At 45.2% G+C, this 16,437-nt stretch overlaps 1 protein-coding gene across 1 annotated transcript in view; it reads right to left on the bottom strand.

Moving 5' to 3' along the window:
- HS3ST6 (heparan sulfate-glucosamine 3-sulfotransferase 6) overlaps positions 1 to 16,437 on the bottom strand; it is a 177,143-nt gene that overhangs the window by 157,301 nt on the left and 3,405 nt on the right. The window lies entirely within an intron of this gene.

Genomic DNA, 16,437 nt, shown 5'->3' with positions numbered 1-16,437 from the left:
AGCAGTTAAGGGTCATTTTCCCTGCATGCATCAGGGCCCGTGGCATCTTTGGAACACTTCTGGCCCTCTCTGCAATCACTGACCCGATGACTGTCAATTAATGCCCCTTGTCAGAGGTCCTGTCACTCATCCAACCTGACATATGTGCCGCTTCACAAGTGAATCTGAGCTGAACTGAGAAATTTGAATACATTTTCGTGCTGTCTAAAAATGCTAACTATTTTCCAAATTAAAGCGAACAAAATGTGTTTGAAGCACTGACAGGCAGAATATATTGCTTGGGGTAGACAAGAAAAAAAAGACATGTTTCTTGAATGCAAAATATTTCTACTATAGTTAGGTGAGGAATCAGAAAGACCACGTACACGATATAAATGTGTTTGTTGGGGGTCAGGAGTAGGTGTTACTTACTAGCCAGTGGCTGTTGTTTTATCGACCCATAAGAATGAAAGCTATTGTAAGCCCCGCTGGGATCCAATAAAAACAAATCGCTTTAATTTTGTGCTTTACACTAAATTTCAGGGAGCTGAAAATAACAGGTGTCACTATTACCCAATTTAATGGTTCTCAATTTATCAACCTCAGAGGGATTCAAGGGCGATTGCTAAGATTTAAATTGGGGACTTGCCATTCACTGCATTCATCAACAGCGAGCATTCAGCTAGCTGAGCCATCCTGCCTGCTACATTCATTCAAATGCATAAACCAACTAAGCTGTCTGTGACCTACAGATGTAACACAGTGAGTTGCAGCAGACAGATTAACGTTGTTAGCTATTAATTGTACCAGTAATGGAAGATGTTATGTACATTGAGACGTTCGCAAGGTGTGGCATAACAGACTGAGCTCTCTTACCTGCAGATACGCTTGGCTACCAGACGTAGCTACCAAGGTCGCTCAGTGGGTTAATATTCTTACTGTGACAATCAGCTGGCTGCTTGAAGGTCGTAGGTTTAACATTTGATGGGGCCAACTCAGTTTTTCATTCTTAAAAGTTTTTAGAAATGAATATCACTAAATTGGATACTATTAACTTAAAGGCTATAGTATAAACTATAAACTCTAATTAAAACACAGATACAAATGTGTAAATGTTTGCACCTACATATCTGGATGTGTCACTTTTTCACGAGGGCTGGGCTCACAATCCAGATTTTAATGAAATTAGGGGTTATTTAATCTTGTCGCAGGCCTCTGAATTTATCCATAGCCCTGGTAAAATCATGGGGTGGTGGGCGAAGATTTACACTTTGTGGCGGGTGGGTGAGTGCAGCCCCTCGACCACACTGGGTGAGTGGGTGTTTGTTCGGTTTGATGACATTTGTTTTGGTGCCAAGAGCTAAGCAGTAAGCATTTCCCTTCCCTTTTCAGGTGTGTTATTACTAATGACACCCGTTAAGGGTGTGAAAGGTTGTTTAACTCCTTCCATGCTCATGACGGAACGGTTCCGTCATGAGCGTCGGTTGAGCAGTGCTCATAACGGAACCGTTCCGTCATGAGCCGATAGGCTCATTAGAACCTTAAGCACAGCGCGAAAATTCGCGCCGCGCTGAAGGGGTTAACAGCATAGTTAAAAGTAACTAGGAACTAAATTGAAAAACAATTCACTCCCATCTCTGGTTCTGAAACCTGATACATAATCTGAACCACATTTAAAGCCAGATTTACGTAATATTGTGGGTGCAAATTGTGCGCTGTCTATTGGGTCCATTTCATGGAACCACTTAGGGCCTCATGTAGGTAAATTGTATTTACTGATTCGTAAATACCGAATTTTACCGATTCGGTATTTACGAATCGGTAAATGCTATGTAGCAAAAAAATCGGGAAAAAATACCGAATCATTAGGATTCGGTATTTACCGAATCGGTATTTACCGAATCGGTATTTGTCATTTATTAATGGCAATTACCGAATCGGTAATTACCGATTCAGTAAAATTGGGAAAATAGTCAAGGGTGGCAGGGTGTCACTTTGACACCCTCTTGCACCCCTGATTAGTGCTTGTGTGCACATGTGGCACACATACATGCCCTAAGGGCATGTATGTCTGTCACGTGGCACAGGTGTAAATGCACATATTTGCATTTACATAGGAATTCGTTATTTACCACCAACTAATAGTTGGTGGTAAATAACGAATCCTTTAAGCCCAGAAGCACTGTTTGAAGTGCTTCCTACATTTCATTTACCGATTCGGTAAATACCGAATCAGTAAATAATGATTCAGTAAATACCTAATCGGAAAACACTGATTTGTTATTTACCGAATCGGTAAATATGCCCCCTACATAGGAAAAGGCTTTTACCGGTCGGTAACGTCCGATTTCGGCCGTTACCGACCGGTAAAAGCCTACCTACATCTGGCCCTAAATTGAGATTCAAAATGAGTCGCATACGTTGTGCTGCGATTTGGAAAGGCTCAGTACACTTTATGGTCACTGCGAGGCAATACGAACAGCACTTCCCTTATATTGATAGGCTATCTGACTGTCAATTAAGAAGTGAGGTATTAAGGCTAAGAATTTGAGTGGATCCCTGTTACGCGAACAATGGGGTGAAAGGCTCTATGATACACAGTAAGGGAAAATGCACCTGCACTTTGGGAACTTCATGTGACATTTTACATATACTAGTGGACTGCCAAAAGGTTTTAGATATTCGGAAAGAGCTTTTACTGCTGATTTTTAAAAAATATGATATTAAAAACAGGGCTCAGGCAGTAAACATTTTAACAGAAATGAGCCATCTAGATATAGCCTGTGCCATGGGGAAGTTCATCCAAAAAGTCAAAGTATTTCTTAAAAGGGATTAGAAGTGAATTGTTATACAACTTGAAGTATAAAGTAAAAACCGGCCCCCACCCTAGCGGCCCACCGGGGAAACGCCCGGTGCCCGCTATGGCCAGTCCGGCCCTGACAACGAAAGCCGATTGTATAATATGAAATGTTATGATGTTTTAATAATGTTTTATGATTTTAGATGATATTTTAATGTACTCTTAAAATGTTTGAGGATCTGTGGTCCAAATAAACGCGATTTGTGTGTGTGACTTGTGCAACAGAATGCCATGCCTGCCTAGTCTTGATCCCATCCCATACCTCTATCTTTCTTTGCGATACTCTTCCTGTCTCTTTGTCTCACTCTTGGAGCTTCTTTTTCATTCCAGCATATTCTGTTCGTCACTGTTTTCCTATTTTTCTCTGACTCCTTCGTTCTTCCTTTTCTGACTTTCTCTCTCTTGTTCTGGATCAAAATCTGATGATTCGTAATAAAGAATCCCAAATCCCAAGACGTGAGTGCTGATGCGCACCAGCTGCATCCCCTGCCACTGTCTCCAGTGCCTCACTCGTAAGTGCCACCCCATCAGTAGATCTGGGTACCACATCTGCGCTGTGCACCCTTCTCAGTCAAACTGAGAGCCTCTTGCCTCGGTGCGTTCAATGTGCAGCTTACCCCGGGGCATTCTTGTACGTAGCGCTTGTTACCAATACTTGAAAAAATAGCGCCCAGAGGAGCAGTGCTCTCTCACCTCTTCGTATTGGCTGTTCAGCGCTACATTCCGCCCCCTATAGAGAGCTTATGTTGCAATGCTTGGGAGTCTATTTTTTCATCTCAAATGTGCACTGAATAATAATCATACATTAAATCATTGCAGAAAAATAGAAATACTGGTATCCTATACCAGAGCACCAGCTTGCTTCTGAGAAGTGGTGCTACTCTCCCATTGGAAATATTGCCCCTCTGCAGAGAAGTGCTGGTACTCTCGCTCTCAAATGAAGAAGTGCGTGTACTCTTCCTCTCAAATAAAGAAGTGCAGGAACTCTCTCAAATGAAGAAGTGCTTGTACTCTTCCTCTCAAATAAAGAAGTGCAGGTACTCTCACAAATGAAGAAGTGCTTGTACTCTTCCTCTCCAATAAAGAAGTGCAGGTACTCTCTCAAATGAAGAAGTGTGTGTACCCTTCCTCTCGAATAAAGAAGTGCAGGTACTCTTGCACTCAAATGAAGAAGTGTGTGTACTCTTCCTCTCAAATAAAGAAGTGCATGTACTCTCGCTCTCAAATGAAGAAGTGCATGTACTCTTCCTCTCAAATAAAGAAGTGCAGGTACTCTCTTAAATGAAGAAGTGCGTGTACTCTTCCTCTCAAATAAATAAGTGCAGGTACTCTCAAATGAAGTGTGTGTACTCTTTCTCTCAAATAAATAAGTGCGGGTACTCTTGCTCTCAAATTAAGAAGTGTGTGTACTCTTCCTCTCAAATAAAGAAGTGCAAGTACTCTCTCAAATGAAGAAGTGTGTGTACCCTTCCTCTCGAATAAAGAAGTGCAGGTACTCTTGCTCTCAAAATAAGAAATGTGTGTACTCTTCCTCTCAAATAAAGAAGTGCATGTACTCTCTCTCTCAAATGAAGAAGTGCATGTACTCTTCCTCTCAAATAAATAAGTGCAGGTACTCTCAAATGAAGTGTGTGTACTCTTTCTCTCAAATAAAGAAGTGCGGGTACTCTTGCTCTCAAATTAAGAAGTGTGTGTACTCTTCTAATCAAATAAAGAAGTGCAAGTACTCTTGCTCTCAAATGAAGAATTGCGTGTACTCTTCCTCTCAAATAAAGAAGTGCAGGTACTCTCTCAAAAGAAGAAATGCGTGTACTCTTCCTCTCAAATAAAGAAATGCAGGTACTCTCTCTCTCAAATGAAGAAGTGCGTGTACTCTTCCTCTCAAATAAAGAAGTGCAGGTACTCTCGCAAATTAAGAAGTGCATGCACTCTTCCTCTCAAATAAAGAAGTGCAGGTACTATCTCTCTCAACTGAAGAAGTGCGTGTACTCTTTCTCTCAAATAACGAAGTGCATGTCCTCTCCCTCTCAAATGAAGAAATGCGGGTACTCTCCGTCTCAAATGAAGAAGAGGGGCTTCACAGCTCTATACAGAAAGGCACGCACCACGCTTCTACACGTCAGGTCACACTGAGTCATAAAGGATGGCTGGCACCGGCTGCTTCAAACTAGAATATGGTGAATAGAGTGAGCAACCCAGTAAACCTTTGGGGGCTTGGGTAAAATATAATAGGATGGGTAATATTGCCTGCTTGCAGATTGACGGCGGATACATTGCTTACACGCGGATGCTTCGAACAGATTTGTCTTTGCCGAATGCATCATTGACTGTGGCCCCCTCTGACATTTTTGCGAGGAGCGAGTTTAAAGAAGAAATCCCTGATAGTTATACTGAATGCGCCCAAAGATTGTTCCATTGATTTATTTATACGACCCCCGTGCAAGCGAGTACAAGATTCGACCCAAGAAGCTTTAAAAGCAAACCTTTATGTTATGAAATAGACACAACGCTTCTGCTCTACATAGCACTTCTCTCCGAATATACGGAGCAAAACTATCATTTGAAGGGAGTTACAATATTTACTATCTACTGTCCTGATGATGGTCTTGAAGAGTTGCCCATAAAGACCGAAACGTCGACTCTCAGCTTTATCCAAAAGGAAATTCTTTTAATCTGTATTTTGGATAGGCGGCTAACAGGCCTTACAGAGATCTTGATTCATTTTCAGACATATATCCTGTATTCCTGTTTTGCATATTTTCTTTTGCATTGTATATTTCCCTTTGTGACCTAATTTTGATAAAATTCACTTTTTTGCCTATACACATGTCTATTTGTCTTTGTCTCACTGTAAAGTATTGTCATGTTTAATCAGTTATAAGTGTATGAATGTGTTTTTTTAAATCAACTGGAATTAATTTTGTTCAGGATAATTAAGTTACCTACTTTCAACTCAGTTCCATAATTAAGTCAACTCAACCAAAGATAACAAACTCCTTTGGAGGCAATATTACCCATCCTCAAACTAGAATATGTCAGTGTGTGATGGGCAGCTGTTACTGCCACAGCCATCGTTGATACAGCACCACAGCGACTTTCTTCCTATATATTTCTAGTGGTACGCATAAACATAACATGTGTATTTGTAAAGCGCACTTTCATCCAAGGTATCTTGGCGCTGCATAACAGATGTTTATTGTTACCCAACAATGGGGAGAACTGAACACTAAACCCCACAGGTCGAGCTGGCCCATTCCCAGCGGATTGGCACACACCTCGCACAAAAGACAGCGCCACTGAACCACACAAAGACCAGCCTGTCTTGGAAACCGCAAAACAGGAGGCTGGGACCTCGGGCAGTCCCTGCCACCAGCCGGCGCGGGGCACGGAGACAAAAACACCTTCATAGCGGAAATAAACAAAGCGCGGCAGAGGGTGGATGTGGGCTCAGCCTCCAGGGTGCGCTGCAGCTTGGGGACACTTTGTGACCCTCTTGGGTTCCCCTACGACACTCCTACCAGATAGACACAGAAAAACGCACAATCTATTGGAAGTTAAAAGCATGCAACCTGAAATAAAGGCGCCGCAGATTAGTAACACCCACTCCCTGGGTTTGACAGTGACTGCTGCGCATGCGCAGGACATGAAACCACAAGCACAAGTGGCGGGAATTGGGAATTGGGAATCCACTTACTTTTGGATTCCGCACAGAAAAATGGCAGAAAGTTTAAAAACGTTGCAGAAACACAATAGCATTTCGTGGACATTTTCACCTCCATTATGCATCTCTATACCTTCAATGTACTTATGGATCTATATATTTATCACCTTCTTCTAATTTAGCATTTCCAATGCACTTCCCTATTTCTCAGCCTATACTTCGCTCAATATTGCCTTTACATCCACTCTCTCATTCAACCCCATACCACTACTATGATCCCCAAAATAACCCTTTCTAGACTCTCTCCTACTCTACCCCTCCTTGCATCATCTTACACCTCCCTTTTATTATACCGATCCCCCAAAACAAACCTTTCTAAACTCTTCCCTCTTTTCTACCCCTCCCCAACCCTTCTCAATCCAAATAACTGACTAACGTATCCACCACTAAAATTACTTTCATGTTTCACCATACTAATTCAACACTAATCCTGATGGGTTCCAGAGTAGCGTGCTACTTGCGCTTCAAAACCCCATCAGGGGTAGCAAGCGCTATATAAATACAAACCTCTTTCCATTCACTAATCCCACCACCTACCCTGCTCTACCCAAATAACTGAATAACATATCCACTACTCAAATTACTTCAAATTTTACTATACTAATTTTCAACACTAATCCTGATGGGTTCCGGAGTGGCGTGCTACTCTCCAGAATAGCGCTTCAACATCCATCAGGGATAACAAGTGCTATATGAATGAAAACCTTTCTTCCCCTTTTATCCCTCTGCTATCTTTCTCACTCCAAATAACTGACTAATATCCACCACTGAATTTACTTTCATATTTCCCCATATTAATTCACCACTAATCCTTTATGGGCTTCCTGAATAGTGCGCTTCAACACCCCATCAGGGGTAACAAGCGCTATATAAATACAAACCTTTGTCCTCCTCTATCCTTCTGCTATCATTCCAAATCCAAATAACTGACTAACCTATCCACTACTTAAAATGTACTTGCATGTTTCACTATAATAATTCAACACCAATCCTCTATGGGTTCCGGAGTAGTGTGCTACCCACCGCAAAAAAAAGCTTTTCAACGCCTTGTCAGGGATAGTCAGCGCTATATAAATGCAATTACAATACAATACAATACTGTGTGGATTTCTCCAAGGTGGGAATTCCTGGTTACACCCTGTTATCTTCTACATTGTAATTGCATAATTAAGTCTGTAATTGACTCCTCAACCACTGCACTGATGTTGTGCCACTGAGTGATGACAGGTTGTGCAGATCAGTGTGCAAATGGGAAGTGCTTGATGCGTGTGCACGCAGTCCCCACACATCACCAAGAAATAAAACGTCACTTAGCACCAGATGTGCGCGCGCCCACAGATGCACGCTCCCCGGAAATAAATGTACAACTCTCCATACCAAGGGGTCTATTAGGATGAGCGCGGATCGCCACCGCCCATATGGCAGTGGCGATCCGCCCTCCATTTCCGCCCGCCCGCCTGATTGATTGATTGATTGAAGGGCGATTTGTGTAAGCGTTACTTTGCCCAAAGGCGTCAAGGCGCAAAAGATGGAATAAAAGCCAGGTACTGAAGTGAAACAAAAGGGAGAGGAGACCTAAGAGTAGGCTTCAGTAAAGAGCAGGGTTTTGAGGCCCTTTCTGAAGAGCAGCAGGGAATCCTGGCCCCTGAGTTCCAGAGGGAGCTCATTCCAAAGTCTGGGGGCTAGAGAAGAGAAGGCCTTACCACCCCATCTTGCTTTGGCAACTCGGGGAATAGACAACAGATACTGACCGGAGGAGCGTAGTACTCTGCCTGGAATATAGGTCGACACTAAGGTCCTAATGCCCTCAGCGCCAGCACCGTGAAGAGCCTTGTGGGTGATGGTCAGAATTTTAAATTTTATTCTGGCATGCACCGGGAGCCAGTGAAGGTTTCTCCTGATCCTGGTCCCTGAAGAGCGTCTGGGGGCATTGACAACGAATCTTGCTACCGCGTTCTGGACGACCTGCAGGCGATGGAGTAATTTAGTGCTCATGCCAAGGTAAAGAGCATTGCAGTAGTCCAGTCGCGAGGATAGAAGGGCAACTGCCACCTGTTTCCGGGCATCAGGGGAAAGGTAAAGGGTAAGTTTTCTTAGTATCCTTAAGACCCCGCAGCAGGTTGAGACTGTTCTACTTACTTGCTTATCAAAAGCAAGTGAGGTGTCAAATATGACTCCCAGATTACGGGCAGAAAGGGAGGGCTGGGGACAAGATCCAAGTGTCTGGGGCCACCAATCATCTGACCAGATCTCCTTATTGCCCCCGAAGACCAAGATCTCCGTTTTCTCCCCATTCAATTTAAGAAAGTTTGAGGCTATCCAACCTGCCACAGCTTCCATGCAATTTCGGAAGTTTAAGGCCGTGGTCTCGACAGAATGGGACAGGGAGACCATAATCTGGGTGTCGTCGGCGTACGAGAGCACTTCCAGTCCAAAAGTTCTAACAAGCCTAGCAAGTGGGGCCACATAGATGTTGAACAATGTGGGGCTCAAAGCGGAGCCCTGCGGTACCCCACATTGCAAAGGCATGGCATTGGAAAGGAAGTCACCCAGTTTGACCCTTTGCTCCCGATGGTTGAGGAAAGAAGTGAGGAGGCTGAGAGCCCGACCCTTCACCCCCGTCTCACTGAGGCGGGAGGCCAGAATGGTGGGGGACAGGGTGTCAAATGCTGCCGTAAGGTCGAGTAGGATCAGAAGAGTGGTCTGACCGCTATCGACCTTGGCGCGGATATTATTGACCACCACTGTAAGGGCTGACTCAGTACTATGCGCCTTTCGAAAGCCATGCGAGATGGATCAAGCAGGCAGGTCTTATCTAAAAAAGCGCTAAGATGGTAGTTTAAATGAGCCTCCAACATCTTAGCTGGAGCGGGAAGAAGAGAAATGGGGCGAAAGTTCTTCAGAATTCCAGGATCCAAGGAGGCCTTTTTTAAAAGAGGCTTGACGATGGCAGTCTTCCAAGGAGCTGGAAACTCACCACTGGAGATGGCTCTATTCATAACTTCCAGCAAAGGGGGAAGTAAGGTGTCCCTGCAGTTTTTTAGGATTTTAAGAGGACAGGGATCAAGAGGGGAGCCTGACTTGGTTGAGTTTAGTAATTTGTCCAGTGTCTCAGTCGAGAGAAGAGGAAAGTTGGTCAAGATATCTTTGGAAGCTGGGGGATGATCTAAGCAGGGAGAGAGAACGTGAGTAAGGTTATGACTCTGGAGAGCTGTATAAATATCCGAGATTTTAGTGTGGAAAAAAGTGGCGATCTGATCACAGAGTTCTTGAGATGGTATTATGGGGTCGGGATTTTGGACAAGAGATAAGGTTTCTACCACCTTAAAGAGATCACCTGGGCAGGAGAGAGATGAGGTTAGCTTAGAAAAGTAAGTTTGTTTTTCGGCTAACACCGCTGCTTTATAGCTCTTAAGGAGATTTTTATGCTTGATCCGAAGATCGGCATCAAGTTGAGCTCTCCACAGCCTTTCGTACCTCCTACATTCCTGTCTCTGAAGTTGAAGAGCTTCTGAGTACCAAGGTGCTGACGGGCTTTTCCTGGCACAGTAGTGAGATTTAAGAGGGGCTAAGGTGTCAATAGCCCGGGAAATGGTACTTGCAAGTTCACGGGCAGTGCTGTCGATATCCTGGGAGGGGGGGGCCTAACATTTCCCCCCGCCATATAACGATGGTGATGGGGAACCAGGAAGACGGAAAGACCGCCAGCCAGTTTTCTGCCAGTGGGCAATCCGCCTGATTGCCTACTGGGTGGAAAAGACCTGCAATATAGTGGCGGTGCCTTCCAGGCACTGCCATCCATATTATGATGATGGCGTTCTCATGCCTTTCCATGGCGGTGACTCCGCCATGGAAAGGCATGTAGAGAATGCCTTTGGGGGCCCGTTGCGGGCTCCCTGGGAGTTGATGGGGTGGGTGGCTGCACTTGAGGGGTACCCATGGTACCCCCCGACATTTGCATGCACAAGGTGGCAGGCACCACTCGGTGCCTGTCATGTTGTGCATGCAAATGCACAACATGCCCTTTTACCATTGTGGCGGGTGCTGAATGCAGCACCGCCCGCCACAATGTTAAATATACAGGATGCGACCACCATGGTGGCGGTGGCATCGTAATTGGCTGTGCGAGACCGCTGCACCACTGGCAGCCAGTCCCAGCACTGCTAGGGTGGCGGGATGACTGGAGTCCGCCCACCATCCGAATATGAAATGAAAATGAAATGAAAATTGCACTTATATAGCGCTATCTACCCGGAGGCCTCGTAGCGCTTATGACTGAAAGCTTACTTAACGCAGGCTCGGGCAGATCAGCAGAGTTTAGCATACAAGTGGGTTTTCAGAGCTTTCCTGAAGGCGAGATGATTAGTGGTTTCTCGCAGGGGTAAAGGAAGAGTGTTCCAAAGCTTAGCCGCAGTGTGTGAGAAAGAGCGGCCTCCCCAGCGGGCTTTCTTGATTCTAGTCAAGGTAGCCAATTGGAGGGTCCCGGATCGTAGGGCGCGGGGTGGACCCCTAAGTGTCTCTAAACACAGAAAGGAAACACAGAGGCACACAGAGATCAAAACACAAGGAAGGAAGCCCGGATCTACACCCACATACATGCACCACCTACACACACATATCTACATACACATTCTGCACAACCATTGATCCTCCAAAAATCACACTCTTCCATAAAAAAACACCTACAATCATGCTAAGAGCAAAGAATGGTACAGAGAGATTTGAGACTTCAGTTGCTCCTCTTGCTACTGAGGGAGCAAACTGCTGGATGTGCCTGACACAGATCTATCCTCAGGCCCCCTAGTCTCAGCAGGCACTCCATCTAGCAACTCAGGACCCAAAGCCTTCTGTGTCTGATGGCTGCATGCGAGTTATGTCTGTCTGCATTAGAGGGGGCATCTGACCAATTTATTCAGGACAAATGTGGCAGCATGACCTCACCTGGCTGTAGAACCCGAGCCCTGTACAAGTAGGGTGACCAGATCTTGAGAACTAAAAAATTTGACATTTTTCAAAAATAGAAGAAGGACTACAATTTTACATCAACGGTGCTGCGCAGAATGACAACTCTTATCAATATAGGAAAACAGAAGAAGCAATAAGAAAATAAATAAAATGTAATTTCTAAAACCAGCCTTATACCTGTTAAATAAATAGCTTAATTATAACAGCTTCCAACTAGTACAACTTTAGAACCCCCAATAAGTACCTCTCACTGGTTTCAGTCGACCCCCTCTAAAAACAAGGACATGAGCCAACATTTCCAAAATCTGCCAGGACAGCTCGCGAAAACCCGGGACACCTGGTCACCCTTTGTACAAGCGATACTCATTGATGTCTTGGTCATGTCACTCAGCTGTTGTGAGGAGATGCAACTTCTGGGCCCAGCTGCACAGTTATCCTTTTCTTTTTAATTAAGGGAGGTCAGGGAATGTGGGCCTAAAGTTTTAAAGGTACACTTTTGGAAATCATGACGTATTTACCCAGAGGCCTCTTGGTCGGTCTAAGTGCTCAGCATGAGTTTATTTTGTACACCCTCACCTCCCTACATACGCCCATTCCCACCTCCTGTCAATGTCCGCCTCCTGACCCAGAGAGCAAATTTTTTTTTGTAGTTTTGTAATTCTTTATTACAATTTAAAGGCAAACATACACATATAAGTGCTGCACAAAGTGATGGACACACTGGAGTCTATTGATAATATAGCTATTAGTTTGCTATTAAAAAGAAAGACTACATAAGAGTAAAAAGGGAGGTAGGCAAAAGAAAGGATCAGACAGAAGACGAGGAGCAATGTTTAACATTAACTGGACGGCACTCTATGACGCAGTGATGGAAATAAACCTTCTCAGAGAAATCCCCAGTGGCTAAGATTCATTCAAATATTCTTCCTTCTCTCTTTTTTTTCTGGTCACTTTTTGCAGTACACCCACTGCCTATAGTGCCCTCACTATGCATTGTGCCCATTGTCTATAGTGTGCTCATTAACTATACAGGAGCTTATTTATAAGCCCCTTGCACCTCCGGTACGTCACATTTTTCCATATTATAAGTGATGCAATGGCGGCACAAGGGGCTTGTAAACAAGCTGCACAGTGTCCTTCAAGCGCACTTACTCATTAAACTCACTGTGCACTTTGTCCATTTTATGCTGTTTAAATTCACTCTTCCCCCGCCCATACAGTGCTTACTGATCATGATGCGCTCCTGGTCCATACTATGCTCACTATACACGCTGTGCAATTTGCCCATGCTGTGCTCACTATGCACACTGTGCCCATTGCCCATGCTGTACTCCCCATGCGCCAAACTCACAATCAATACTGTGCTTATTAATCACACTTTTCCCATTTGTCTGCTCTGTGCTCCTTTAACCCCTTTGCTGCGGTGGCAATTCCGCCGCAGGGCTAGGGGGGCCGAGCGGCGCTCGCATGCTCGTGACGGAGCCGCTCCGTCACGAGCCGCGGTTGAGCTGTGCTCATGACGGAGCGGTTCCGTCATGGCCCCGCCCGCTCAATGGAACGTCCAGCGCAGGCACGGAATTCGCACCGCGCAGGCGCACCGAGCTGGCCATGACGGAACCGCTCCGTCATGAGCACAGCTCAACCGAGGCTCATGACGGAGCGGCTCCGTCATGAGCATAGAAGGTGTTAACACACTGGGCCCTTTTTCTAAACTGTGCACATTATATACATTGAGCCCACTGCCCATATTGTGCTCACTATTAGGCCTGGGCGGAGTTTGCGAGAGTTCTGCTTGCGGAACTCCACGAAGTGACCAAATAACTCTGCCACGCTACACGGAGTTCCACAAGTGGTAGAGTGCATTAGGTCCTGCTGTTCGTACTGATTTTTTTGCACCGGGTGTTTGTCCCGCAGTGGAAAATCAGCGCGAACGGCACCATGCGCAAGAGGGCTCTGCTTCTGTCTGCTTCTCGAGTAGATGTTCTACTCGCGCGGCAGCTATTTCAACGCGAACAGAAAGTTACTCAATGTGAGCGATCGCGGCCATCCGCGACAACCCGCGTTGAGAAATCTCGCCGGGAGTTGGTCTGGAGTAAGATTTTCCTCGCTCACGCTTCCCAGCTTAACGTTGTCGAGCGCGAGCAAGGATGTAGCCTTAAGGCTGGAGCGGGCGACTTCGCAGCTGGGGAACCAGGTTCGAGTCTCTGCAACAATGCTCAACATCCTGTGATTCTGGGCAATTCACATAATCTCCTTGTGCCCAACAAAAATTAATGTGTCTGTCTGTAACGCAACTGGTTCTCATGTAAAGCGCTCTGATGGATGTACGACGGTACGACGCATGGTTTTACCACGCGTACCGTTACAACGTGTTTTTTACAACGCAAGTCGTTACAATGACTTGCGTTGTAGGGGTGCGGACTTAGGAATTTTTTTATTTACTATTCCAACACCAGCCTACGTACAGTAGGGAAGGTGTTGGATAGTAAATTAAATAATTCCTTGTCCTGTAGCGCCCTCCAGCGCAAGTTGTGGTTACGACTTGCGTTGTAAAAGACGCGTTGAAAGGGTACTGCGGAGTAAAATCCGCGTCGTAAAGGATGTTCCCCCGCTCTGATACCTGATATCTTCAGGTCTAGTTCGCGCAATATAAAACTCTAAAAAAAAAAAAAAAAATACCTTCACTCCGCCATGGGGAGTGGAATTTTTCAGGAACTCTGCACGCTATGCGGAGCATGGAGTGGAAGAATTCTGCAGGGGAAGCGGAAATTCACGTCCAAGTCTACTCACTATACACGCCGTGCCCATTGCCCATACTATGCTCATCATATACACCAGCGCCCTGAGTCCACACTCGGCTCACTTTACACGATGTGCCCACTGTCCATGCTGTACTCACTATACACACTGCGCCCAATTGCCATTGCTGTGCTTACTAACTATACAAGCTGTGCCCACTGCCCATGCTGTGCTTACTATACACACCTGTCCAAAGCTGCCCAGTGTTAATTGTAAGCACTAGGCCTTTAATCACACTGTGTGCAGAAGTTGACAGAAAAAGCATCCACAAACACATATTTCATATGCCTATGCGTACTGGAATTACATTTTTCTTTGGGTGCAATGTTTACTGCATAATTATGCATTCACCACACTCACCACATATACCCCAGCTGCTGCAGGATTTGAACATTTAAGCAAAAAAAATGTCCAACTTAAAGAGCTCAAAAGTTACTAAAATAGGCTACTTGCTGTACGTCGCAGTAACAGACACTTAAAAAGTTAAAGTGGTCGCCTTCCAGCTTCTGATTGCTGTGTTCAGGTGTTAATTTGATACTATATTGGTACTGATGAGATAAACGTTCTGGCCAGACAGAATCAATGTATGTTAAAGTAATAAAATAGCAAAATAAAAGTGCTACAGCTTATGCCACATTACACCAAACAATTTCTCTTCTTACCGCATAATTTAATCAAACCTGGTACTGGGCTCCGGGTCCGCCTCCTGCACCGGTGCAGAGATGGGAGGCGATACCGGCCTCGAGATGAACCCAAGAAGCACTGCACACTGCACAGCAGCGCCCACCCCTTCACTGAGGCGGCCTGAAGCATTCTAGCGCCTACTCTGTACCGGTGCGAGCCTAGAATGTACTCCTTGCGCCTAGAAGCTTCACACCAAATGCGGTTCCAGATTTCACCCCAGTGGTGTAGCTACCATTGGTGCAACTGGTGCGGTAGCACCGGGGCCCAGAGCCCTGAGGGGCCCGTGTAGAGATAGAAAACGCATGAAAAGAAGGAGGGAAAGAGAGAGAGGTGAATGAAAGAAGTGCGGAAGGTACTAGAGAGAGTGGATAGAAAGAGAGCAGAGAGGAGAAGAGAGAGAAGTGAATAGAAGCGAGACAGAGAATGGATGGAGAGAGACAGAGTGAGAGAGAGAGGGGGGGGGGAGAAGGAAAGGAGTTTAAACTTTTTTGCCAGGGCTGCTTTAGGTTCCCAGACTAGCCCTGCACCCCCAAAAATCACCCCTGCGCCTAGAAACCTCTTCCCCTGTAGTACTGGAATCCCCATCTTCTGTGCATCCGAATTACGAGTTTATCAAGTTCACTCAATACACGTGTGATCAGCCGGTACCAATTATCAGCACAGATGAATGGATTAATGCATATCATGTTGTAGAAAACCCACAAAGTTTAAAAATAACATTTAAAACACTTATATAGTGTATAACAGACCACAGTCGCCTTATTTACAATAAAAGCCATCGCCTGGTGTACATTCCTTGCATTAAGGAAGCTGAAGTTTGTACAATCTCTTACATGTTGGATCAGACGAACACCACGTGAGACCCCGAGAATCCATGACACACCCCTGGGAACCCCTCTTTCGTTCCTACCCCTATTGTGGGTTCTTATTGGGCGTGTAAGAATCTAACACTCTTTAAAGATACCTTACACAACATCAGAATATATTAATATATCTACATACTACAATAGCGCCTGTCCAAGTGAAATGTGTCTTCACAGCGGTACTTTAGAGAAGGAGAATTACAAAAGTGAGTAGAACTGTAGTCGGCTGGGATGAAAGTGCAGTGGTACATTATGGTCTCAACATGTGTAGACCGCGGAGGAGCAGGCACGAGGCCTGTGGGCAGGCTCGGTGCCGGAGCATCCCCAGAATTTGAGCCAGGTCAGTGAGAGAGGAATTATGATAATATTAATAATAATAATCATCATCATCATCATCACGATAAAAAAAAGCTCTGCAAAGCGCTTATTTGCTGGTAGGAAAGTAGACTCTTGGCGCTAAAGAAGTGAAAGCGAAGCCCGCAGGGGTTATGGAAACTGCCGGTTCTCCGCGTCTCTTGAGCTCGGGGTGCTCGCCTGTTGTTCCTGACATTCTTTGGGCGAATGTT

The sequence above is a fragment of the Lissotriton vulgaris genome, chromosome 10, assembly GCF_964263255.1.
Source record: "Lissotriton vulgaris chromosome 10, aLisVul1.2, whole genome shotgun sequence".
Taxonomy (NCBI): Eukaryota; Metazoa; Chordata; class Amphibia; order Caudata; family Salamandridae; genus Lissotriton; species Lissotriton vulgaris.
The sequence above is the reverse complement of the archived record's forward strand: the minus strand, read 5'-3'. Positions and strand labels throughout refer to the sequence as shown.